The 10,972-nt window shown below is 35.0% G+C and overlaps 1 non-coding gene across 1 annotated transcript; it reads left to right on the top strand.

Annotated features, from left to right (window-relative positions):
* The first annotated feature begins 362 nt into the window (after nt 1-362).
* On the top strand, nt 363-436 carry TRNAI-UAU (transfer RNA isoleucine (anticodon UAU)). Its single transcript has one exon. It is a non-coding gene; the product is annotated as a tRNA-Ile (tRNA).
* Nucleotides 437-10,972: the final 10,536 nt, after the last annotated feature.

Consider the following 10,972-nt stretch of genomic DNA (forward strand, 5'->3'; position numbering starts at 1 on the left):
TCTACAGCTGTCATTCATTTTTTTTTTTTAAAATCTGATTTATTAAAAAGTTAAAACCCCAAGAAAATGGTCATTGTCCAATCAAAAATTTAGAATTTGTGCAAATAAATTAAATTTTAAATAAATCTACTGTAAACATTGTGATCTGAAGTTTTTTTTGGACTCGTTAAATTAATTAGATGTGGAAACTGGAACATTCCCTGCCTTAATAAGGCAGGGACTAATAATTAAAGCCACCCAAAATGTCGGCGGTAAGATATCTGGGATTCTCTGTTGACGCATTGATATCTGTAATCGGTTTGTAAAGCAAAAAAAATGTGAGCAGAGGAATTTCTTTCCTGAAAGAAAGAAAAAAACGTCATGGTCCCGTAGCTCAGTTGGTTAGAGCGTTGGTCTTATGAGCCGAAGGTCGCGGGTTCGAGCCCCGCCGGGACCAGCCTCATCTGAATGTACCTTTCAATTTTATTTGGATAGGTCGGCGAATATTTCTTTTTGAAACTTAGAATGACGATGGTTTAACTTACAAATACTTTAAGACAATTTATAGTCTATCGAGTTTCATTTCTCATTATTTATATATATTGTCTCATTGTCTTCTATACATTGTCTTCTAATATTATGTGCTTTAATGCTATAAACATTAGTAATTTAGAATAATGATGGTTTAACTAATAAATATTATAAGATAATTTATATTTTATGGAGTTTTATTTTTCACACGTTGTCTTCTAATATTATGTGCTTTAATGTTATAAACATTATCTTACCATTTAAAGTAAATGGACATAGCTAAATACAATGTGTCATCAAATTCTCTCTAATTAAAATGTGAGCTAGTATAATACTTCTACAACAAATTAGTAATTGACTTTGAGGAAGAGCTAAAGCCAACTCAATTATGATTTTCAATTTTGATCTCCTCTAAATGTTCTTATATAAATGGTAGCAAAACAAGGGTATTGGTCTTTACAAAGACAAACCAAAAAGATAATTTACAACTTTGTGAAGAACAAACCATAGCCATCAAAGGCCATAATAGACCATTTATAGTACACTAGCATAACAACTAGTAACTCACATCAAGAGTAGGTACACAATTCACCCACTACGTAGGGAGTTTAGGGAGTACTATCACTAGGATCTCCCCAAAGAGAGTGGGGAAACATTGTCAGCCCAAGGGGAAAATGTATAGAACATTGCACATCATCTACCAAAGGTTGGAATAGATGATGACCAATAGGTAAAAAAAGTCTATAAAGCTAGAAGGGGTTGCATGAACAAGAAGAGGTGGAGTAAGATCAACGGTGCTAGAGGGGGCCAATGTCATGTCCCCTTTTCAAATAATTAAAAATAATAATCTTTGCTAAGGCAGACAGGCTCAAAAAGGTGAAGTTTCGGCAAAAGGGGCTAATCTTTGGAAACCAATGGACTAATAAATGAAAATTATTATTAAAATATGTTTTATTAACCCCTCTTGGTCGTGAGTTAGAGTTATGCCCTCTTTTAAGGGATTTGGAGGCATTTTGGGCTCATTCTAGAACTTGATTTTCGCTTATTGCTTTGTTGTTCTTCATAGGCTACCAAACCTATGGAGAAGGAGACCCAAGGACGAGAGTTTGCAAGTTTCTAGGAAGGCTAAGGATAGGAGTTTAAAGCCATTCCATGTGCAAGCTCATGTAGATTTTTCCCTTGTGTTGAACAGTGCAAATTTGTGAGTTTTTGGGTGTGTTTTTTGTAAGAGTTTGGTGTTTTCGGTTGAGTATTTCATATCATTTTGGTTTTCTGATGTATTTCAGACATTTAGATGTTAAAATAGAGCTGAATATATGTATTTGGTCATGGTTATACTTCTGTGATATATTATTAGTGTTTTTGTGGTGTTTTCGGGCTATTTTGTGTTATTTTCGGGAGCCCAATGAGCATTACTTTTGTCCTCCATTTGGGAGTTGTTTTGTAACTGCTATATAGATCTAGAAATGTCATTTTGTAGGCCATTATGCTAGTGAAATTTCTATAAAAATGCCCACTTTCAAATTTATTAATAATATGTGAAACTGTGAAGTTTTTGGCACTATTTCGGGCATACCCGATTTGGGTTTTATTGGGTAATTGGTGGATCTTTGAAATATTGGTTGTTTGATTTTAAAAACTTAATTAGAGGCTTTAAATATAATATAAAATCAGAAAGGGGATATTTCAGTGGTATCAGAGCTATGATCTTGCCAGCCTGAGGGTTTGTAGAAGTTTGCATGCAACTAAGTGAAAGAGAAAAGATATATTCACAACGAGAAAAGAATAACGAAATTTTGATCAAACCTTCAGTTAAAAGTAAAAGTACAAAATCCAATGAAGGAAAAAGTATGGCTGACCTAGATGAGATGGCAAAGAAATTCTTTCAAGACATCCAGAATACTCAAAAGAAAACAATGGATAGTTTGGCAGAAACTAGAGAGGCTTTGGGAATATTGACAGAAAAACTCCAAGGAGTTGCATCTACTAATGAGGAAGGGAGCACTTCAGAGGAGCCAAGAAATCTAAAACCCACACCCTCTAAATCAACAAAAATTATTTTTCTACCTGCAAATGAGCCACCAGTACCAAATCTAGCCCTTAATCCTGTGGAAGAGGTTATAGGTAACTTGATTGCATTAAGAGCTACTTACAATGGCTTAGATGATGACTTTCGCAGTTCGGTTCCTTTTAGAGAATATGTGGATATGATGAACACTTTGATGCCCGAGAAAGAGTATAGGAGGGAGCATGACATAAGTGGAAGAGAGCTCAAAAATAAAATAAGCAAGTTTACAACACCTACTTTTGATGAAACAAATAAAATTTCAGCTAGAGCATGGCTACAAAAATTACAGACCTTCTTCACACTTAACCCCATGAAGGAGAGTGATGTTGTTCAATTTGCAAGTCTACACTTGGAAGATGTAGCTTATGATTGGTGGTATCATGGAATGACTACTCAAGGTCATGATCAGGTAACTACATTTGATGATTTCAGTCAAAGAGTGATAGATAGATTTGACATCAAAGATGATGAAGAGTATTTTAAAGAATTGTCAAAGTTGAAGCAAACCAAATTAGTTAATGAGTATATAGAAGAGTTTCAAAAAGTGGTTGTTATGGTACCTAATATGAGTGAAAAGAGGATTGTTTATCTTTTTCTTGATGGTTTGGAAGATTCGGTTAAGGGTTTGGTTAAGGCTTTCTCACCTTCAACCTTACAGGAAGCTATCAAAAGAAGCTTGCAACTTGAAACTTGTGTGCCTATGAAACCAATCACTAATCAAAAACCTCCAAATCTTTGACAACATAAGGGGCATTTTCAGAAAAAGACTTTTCAGAACAAGACTTTTCCAACACTACCACCAAAAGATGTGATAAATGTGGCAATAAAAAAGGTAGATGAAGAGACTAGGAGTGAATTACAAAGGAAAAAGCTTTGTTTCACTTGTAGAGAACCATGGGTTCTAGGACACAGATGTTTGGGGAAAGGTCAAGTGCACTATATTGAAGTTGCTTTAGAATCTAATTCAGATGAGCATGAGGAATTTCATGACACTAAGGAGGAGGAAGAAGAAGAGAAAGAAAAAGAAATCAGCAAGGATGGCACTTTAGCAGCATTATCAGGAGTCCCAAGATACCATCCCTTTCAAATTCGAGGGGTACTAGCAGGGCAAAGGTTGATAGTTCTTCTTGATAGTGGGGCAACTCAAAATTTTATTGATGAGGGATTTGTCATGAAAAGAGGGCTTAAAGCAGAAGATTTTGAGAGATTCAATGTTACTGTAGCTGATGGATTCACTATGCCTTGCACACGGGTGGTGAAACAACTCAAGATGACCTTAGGAGATTATGAGTTATGTGATGACTTCTATGTTGTTGGCATTGGGGAGACAGATCTTGTATTGGGTGTTCAATGGTTACACTCTATTGGAGGCTATTACACGAACCATCAAACTATGGAGTTTAAATTTCATTCCAATGGGAAAGAAGTTTTATTGAGAGGCTTATTGAATGAGCACCTAAGGTGGTCTCTGCAAAGAGGATGGAGAGGAATTTTCGAAGAGGACAAGTAGCATGGGTAGCAGGAGTCATAATCCATCCAACAAGCTCTCCAAAGAATCAAGGTAATTTCCATTTTGAAATTCAAAATATTCTTGATAAGCATAGTATAGTTTTCAATGACTTGCCTCTAGGATTACCACCAGATAGAGGTTTTAAGCATGTTATAGAGTTAGAACAGGGTGCCAAACCAATTATAACAACCCCATACTGCCATCCAAGAGGTTATAAGGAAGAAATTGAAAAAACTATTAAGGAACTCTTGGACATGGGATTCATAAGGCCTAGCTCTAGTCCATTTGCATCATCTGTGGTACTTGTCAAGAAAAAAGATGGTACAATGAGAATGTGTATCGATTACAGGGCTCTAAACAAGAAGACCATAAAAATAAGGTATCTCATACACACATAGATGAACTCATTGATGAGTTACATGGTGCTATATACTTCTCAAAAATTGACTTAAGATCAAGGTACCATCAAATTCTAATGAGGAGTGAAGATGTGGAAAAGACTACTTTCAAATGTCACTATGGGCACTTTGAATCTCTTGTTATGCCATTTGGCCTCACTAATGCACCCACAACATTCCAATCTTGTATGAATAAGATATTCAGCTAGCATCTTCGGAAATTTGTTTTGGTATTTTTTGATGATATCTTGATTTACAGTAAAACATGGGAAGAGCATCTAAAGCACATAGACACTATTTTGGGAATCTTGAAGCAGAAATTCTTCTATGCTAAGCTATCTAAATGTGAGTTTGGTTTGACAGAGATCCTATATTTGGGACATATTATAAGTTCTAAAGGAGTACAAATTGATCAACAAAAAATCCAGGCAATTTTGGATTGGCCTCCACCCACTAATCTTACATAGTTGAGAGGTTTCTTCGGGTTGTGTAGCTACTATAGGAGATTTGCCAAGGGATTTTCTCAGCTTGCTGCCCCCTTGACTGATTTGACAAAGAAAGGAGCTTTTTTTTGGATAGAAGAGGCACAAAAAACATTTGATAAGCTTAAAGAGGTAATGAGTTCATGCCCTGTTCTTGCAATTCCATATTTCTCTTTACCTTTTGTTGTTAAATGTGATGCTTCTGGAGAAGGTATAGGGGCTTTCCTAACTCAAAAGGGACATCCAACAACATTTGAGAGTAGAAAACTAAATCAATCAGAGAAATGTTACTCCATCTATGATAAAAAAATGTTGGCAATCATGCATGCACTTCATAAGTTTAGACAATATTTGGTATGTGAGAGATTCATTGTAAAGATAGACCATAATAACCTTAGGTTCTTCTTGAACCAAAGGGATTTGAATGATTGTCAACAAAAATGGGTAAGAAAATTGCAAGCTTATGATTTTGATATTGAATACATGAAAGGAAAGAATAATGTGGTTGCTGATGCTCTCTCAAAAAAGCCCACTTTGTGTTCCTTAACATCTATCTTTGCTAATTGGAAAGTCTCCATAATTTTAGAGTATGCTAAAGATTCCTTTGCCACCAAGATTTTGGATAAGTTAGTGGATCATAATAGGTACAAGGTTGTTCACGAATTGATTTATTACAAGAACATGATCTTCTTAGTGCCAGGATAAAAAACTAAGGAGAGGATATTGAAGGTCTTTCATGACACATCTTTGGCTGGTCATCAAGGATACTTCAAGACATACAGGAAAATTCGAGAGTGGTTTTCATGGAAGGGTATGAAGGAGGATGTCCTTAAACACATTATGGAATGTATGGTATGCCAACAAAGCAAGAGTGAGCAAAATTTTCCTGCAAGGTTGTTGCAGCCACTTCCTATTCCTGAACAAAAATGGGAAAGTATTTCCATGGACTTCATCACTGGGTTGCCCAAGGTTCAAGGTAAGGATTGCATATATGTGGTGGTAGATAGACTAACTAAGTATGCACATTTCTTTCCTATCACATCTGATTTCAAGGCATCACAAGTGACCGAATTGTTCTTCAAGGAAATTTTTAGATTACATGGCTTGCCTAGAAAAATTGTCAGTGACCGAGACAATAGATTCCTTAGCTCTTTTTGAAAGGAGCTCTTTCATTTGGTAGGAACTGAACTCACTCCCAGTACTAGCTATCACCCTCAAACAGATGGACAAACATAGATAGTTAATTAATGGATAGAGGGATATTTGAGGAACTATGTTTCAAATCAACAACATGCTTGGGTGAAATGGTTGCACCTAAGGGAGTATTGTTACAATACATCTCATAACATGTCTATTGGTATGCCTCCTTTTCATGCTCTTTATGTTTATGATGCCCTTTCCTTTCTTGATCTAGTACTTTCAGATAGTAGAGTACCTACAACAAGTGATTTTGTCAAGCAAAGCCAAGACATAATAAGGTCCCTCAAGTATAATCTACAACATGCACAAAACCAACAGAAGTTGTATGCTGATAGGAAAAGGACTGAAAGATCTTTTGAGGTGGGAGATTTGGTATTTTTCAAGTTGTAGCCATATAAGCAAAGCACCTTGAAGAGGAGTGGGGCAGAGAAGCTCAAGCCAAGGTTCTACAGGCCTTATAAGATCATCAAGAAGGTAGGAGAGGTAGCTTATGAATTGGAGCTCCCACCAACCAACAAAATACATAATCTTTTCCATGTATCTTGCCTAAAGAAGGTTCTAGGATAGAAAATCATAGTATCTACAGAATTACCACCTCTTGGTGATGAAGGGAAATTAGTTTTGATACCAGAAGAGATTTTGGATACAAGAGAGAAAAGATTGAGAAATAGGAGCATCATAGAGCATTTGGTCAAATGGAAAGGATTACCATTGGAGGATGCAACTTGGGAAGGAGCACATATTTTTGAGCATTCCAACCTTCATTTCTTGAGGACAAGCAATATTGGGAGGGGAGGACTTGTCATGTCCCCTTTTCAAATAATTAAAAATAATAATCTTTGCTAAGGTAGGTAGGCTCATAAAGGTGAAGTTTCGGCAAAAGGGGCTAATCTTTGAAAACCAATGGACTAATAAATGAAAATTATTATTAAAATATGTTTTATTAACCCCTCTTGGTCGTGAGTTAGGGTTATGCTCTCTTTTAAGAGATTTGGAGGCATTTTGGGCTCATTCTAGAACTTGATTTTTGCTCATTGCTTTGTTGTTCTTCAGAGGCTACCAAACCCATGGAGAAGGAGACCCAAGGATGGGAGATTGTAAGTTTCAAGGGAGGCTAAGGATGAGAGTTTAAAGCCATTCCACGTGCAAGCTCATGTAGAGTTTTCCCTTGTGCTGAACAGTGCAAATTTGTGAGTTTTCAGGTGTGTTTTTTGTAAGAGTTTGGTGTTTTTGGTTGAGTATTTCATATCAGTTTGAGTTGATACTGTATTTTAGACATTTAGATGTTAAAACAGAGCTGAATATATGTATTTGGTCATGGTTATACTTTTGTGATATATTATTAGTGTTTTTGTGGTGTTTCTGGGCTATTTTTGTGTTATTTTCGGGAGCCCGATGAGCATTGTTTTCGTCCTCCATTTGGGAGCTGTTGTGTAAATTCTATACAGATCTGGAAATTTCATTTTGTAGGCCATTATGCTGGTGAAATTTTTGTAAAAATTTCCACTTTCAGATTTATTAATAATATGTGAAGCTGTGAAGTTTTTGGCACTATTTCGGGCATACCCGATTTGGGTTTTATTGAGTAATTGGTGGATCTTTGAAATATTGTTTGTTTGATTTTAAAAACCTGATTAGAGTCTTTAAATATCATATAAAATTAGAAAGGGGACATTTCAGCCAAACCAACAACAAAAGCATAATCTTGGGAGTCATCATCAGTCAGTCAGGGATCATCAAAGGAAGAGTTGGAATCCACAACAATAACATGTCATCATTAGCATCTTTCCACAAAGAGATATTGCTTTTGTGGTGTTAGATAATAAACTACATATGGCTAAGTGGCCAGTAGAGAAGTATTGACAAATAAACTACATATGGAAAAATGCCCAGTAGAGAAGTATTGACAACATCAAAATAGGAGACCAAGTTATAATCCAACAATTGAATCCATTGCCTATACCAACCATGAGAATAAAATTAGCAAGAATAGGTATGGAAATTTTAGTATCAACCAAAATGTGTGCAAAGTTAGAGACCCATGCCTTCATGGTAGTTAATAAATGACCTATAAAGTTGATGATGGCCTTAAAACAAGAACTCTCCTAAAAATGAAAGGGGGAATTTTGAAGATGAACCCACCCTAGATGCACACTAAGTGATTTACCAAGAGATGTGGAGATGTTTCAAGGTTTGAATGAAAGAAAATGAATCTTGCAAGACCACAATCTACTCAATGCCAATCCTCAATCATCAACAAAAATAAAAGAATAAATAGAAAACCCCTTAACATAAGGGAAAATCTTAGTGTTACCAAAAACTAAAGAAATTTGAAAATCTATTTCCCATTAATCAATATATGGCATAAATGGCCAAGACCATTAAATCTATAGACTTGTAGCATCCTAAAAAGTAAGCACTTAACTTGTGTTCATTTTGGGACAATTTTCACCCTTCTTAAGTGGGTTTCTTATGGTGGGACTTTAGATTAAAATTAAATGCATATTTAATTCAAATAAAAGACCTCCTTCTCTTTCAATCTTAACTAAACCTAAGGTTCTCTCTAGCTTATATATATGATTACCCATTTTTTCACCCATTCATGTAATTCAACTTCCTTATGTGACCTATGCATGCACTTTTAAATTTCAAGAATTGTCCTGATTTTATGAAAATTTGTGGTTTTTACCGCCTCTTCTTAGTACATTCCCCTAATTCCTAGACAAAATTCAAAGAAGCCTACCTGGAAAACATTTCCCAAGTTGGCCTTGTTCTAGACTTTGAGTTGAAGTGGGCACTAGGCTCAATACAATGTTTTTCATTTGGGATCCATAATTAAGGTCAACAATGCAAAATCTCAGCTTTGGAATGAGTATAAAAAGATATGCAACCTTCTTTTTGACATCACATAATTCCTATTCATGACCAAGGAGTTGTTATCATCCTTTTCTACATTCAAGAGATTGAAGTGAGAAATATTATCCATTAGTGAAGAAATCCATGAAAGTGAGAGGAAGCTATCAAACACTTTATGTCTTTATTCCATCATTTCCATCATGTATGCAGTGCACTTGCTTCCATAGATCTAGATCTTTTTCCCCCATTGGAAGCCAAACTAAGGAGTTTGCAATCAAGTAAGTAGATCTAGTTTCATTCATTAAGTCTTCATCTCATCTTTCTTCCTCCATCCAACATTTTGGCAAATTGCAACATCTATTGCATTGTTGGAAACTACAATTCAAAAAAACAAAATGTTGTCTTTTATGTCAAACCTACTAGAGAGACATTTACTAACAACATAGAGTACCATCTCTATTGATTGAAGAAGAGGATTTGAAAAAAGAGATAATTAGATGAACTAGTGAAGTTGTTTTTAAAGAGGAGTAAGTATGATTGAATTACAACGACCATTTGATCAGTTAGTCTTTGATAAGACAAGGTGTTGTTTAATCAGTATATGCAGTTGTTTAGAATACGATTAAATGTATATTTAATTCCAAAATAATTCCTCATTCTCCTTCAATATTAACTAAACTCGAGGTTGGATCTAGCTTATATGTATAATTAACTATTTTTTCACCCATTCACATAATTCAACTTTCTCATGTGACCTATGCATGCACTTTTAAATTTCAAGAATTGTGTCAATTTCCTGAAAATTTGTGGTTTTCACTACCTCTTCTTAGTATACTACCATAATTCCTAGACAAAATTTAAGGAAGACTACCTAGAAAAGCTTGACCAAGTTGACCTTGTTCTAGATCTTTGAGTTTAAGTGGGTACTAGGCTCAATAAATTATTTTTCTTTTTTGATCCATAATTAAGGTCACCAATGTAAAATCTCCACTCTAGAATGAGTATAAAAAGACATCCAACCATCTTTTTGACATCACATAATTCCTATTCATGAGCAAGTAGCTATTATCATCCATTCTACATTCAATAGATTGAAGTGTGAAATATTATCCATTGGTGAAGGAATCAATTATCAAGCATTCAAGTCCATCAAGTATGAAAGTGAGAGGAAGCTATCAAGAATGTTACATCTTTATTCCATCATTTCCATCATGTATGCAATGCATTTGCTTCCATAGATCTAGATCTTTTTCACCCATTGGAAGCGAAACTAAGAAGTTTGCAATCAAGTATGGATGTCTACAGTCATTCATCAAGTCTTCATCAAGCATTTCTTCCTCAATCCAACATTCTGGCAAATCATAACATCTAATGTATTGTTAGAAACTACAATTGGAACAATTATTATGTTCTCATTTATGTCAAACCTACTGGAGAGACATTTACTAACAATGTAGAGTGCCATATCTCTTGATTGATGAAGAGGATTTGAGAAGAGAGATAATTAGATGAACTAGTGAAGTTGTTTGTAAAGAGGAGTAAGTATGATATATTTACAACGATCATTTGATTAGTTAGTCTTTGACAAGACAATGTGTTGTTCAATAATTATATGAAGTTGTTTAGATTACAATTAAATTCATATTAAATTCAAATAAAGGTCCTCCTTCTCTTTCAATCTTAACTAAACTCCAGGTTGGCTCTAGCTTATATATATGATTACCTATTTTTTCACCCATTCACATAATTTAACTTCCTCATGTGAATTATGCATGCACTTTTAAATTTTAAGAATTGTCTAGATTTCTTGAAAATTTATTGTTTTCACTGTCTCTTCTTGGAACACTCGCCTAATTCCTAGACAAATTTCAAAGAAGACTATCTTGAAAAGGTCACCCAAGTTGGCCTTGTTCTAGATCTTTGAGTTTAAGTGGGCACTGAGCTCAAT

Source organism: Cupressus sempervirens, chromosome 1, assembly GCF_028749045.1.
Source record: "Cupressus sempervirens isolate cs-2001-9-10 chromosome 1, ASM2874904v1, whole genome shotgun sequence".
NCBI classification, from domain to species: Eukaryota; Viridiplantae; Streptophyta; class Pinopsida; order Cupressales; family Cupressaceae; genus Cupressus; species Cupressus sempervirens.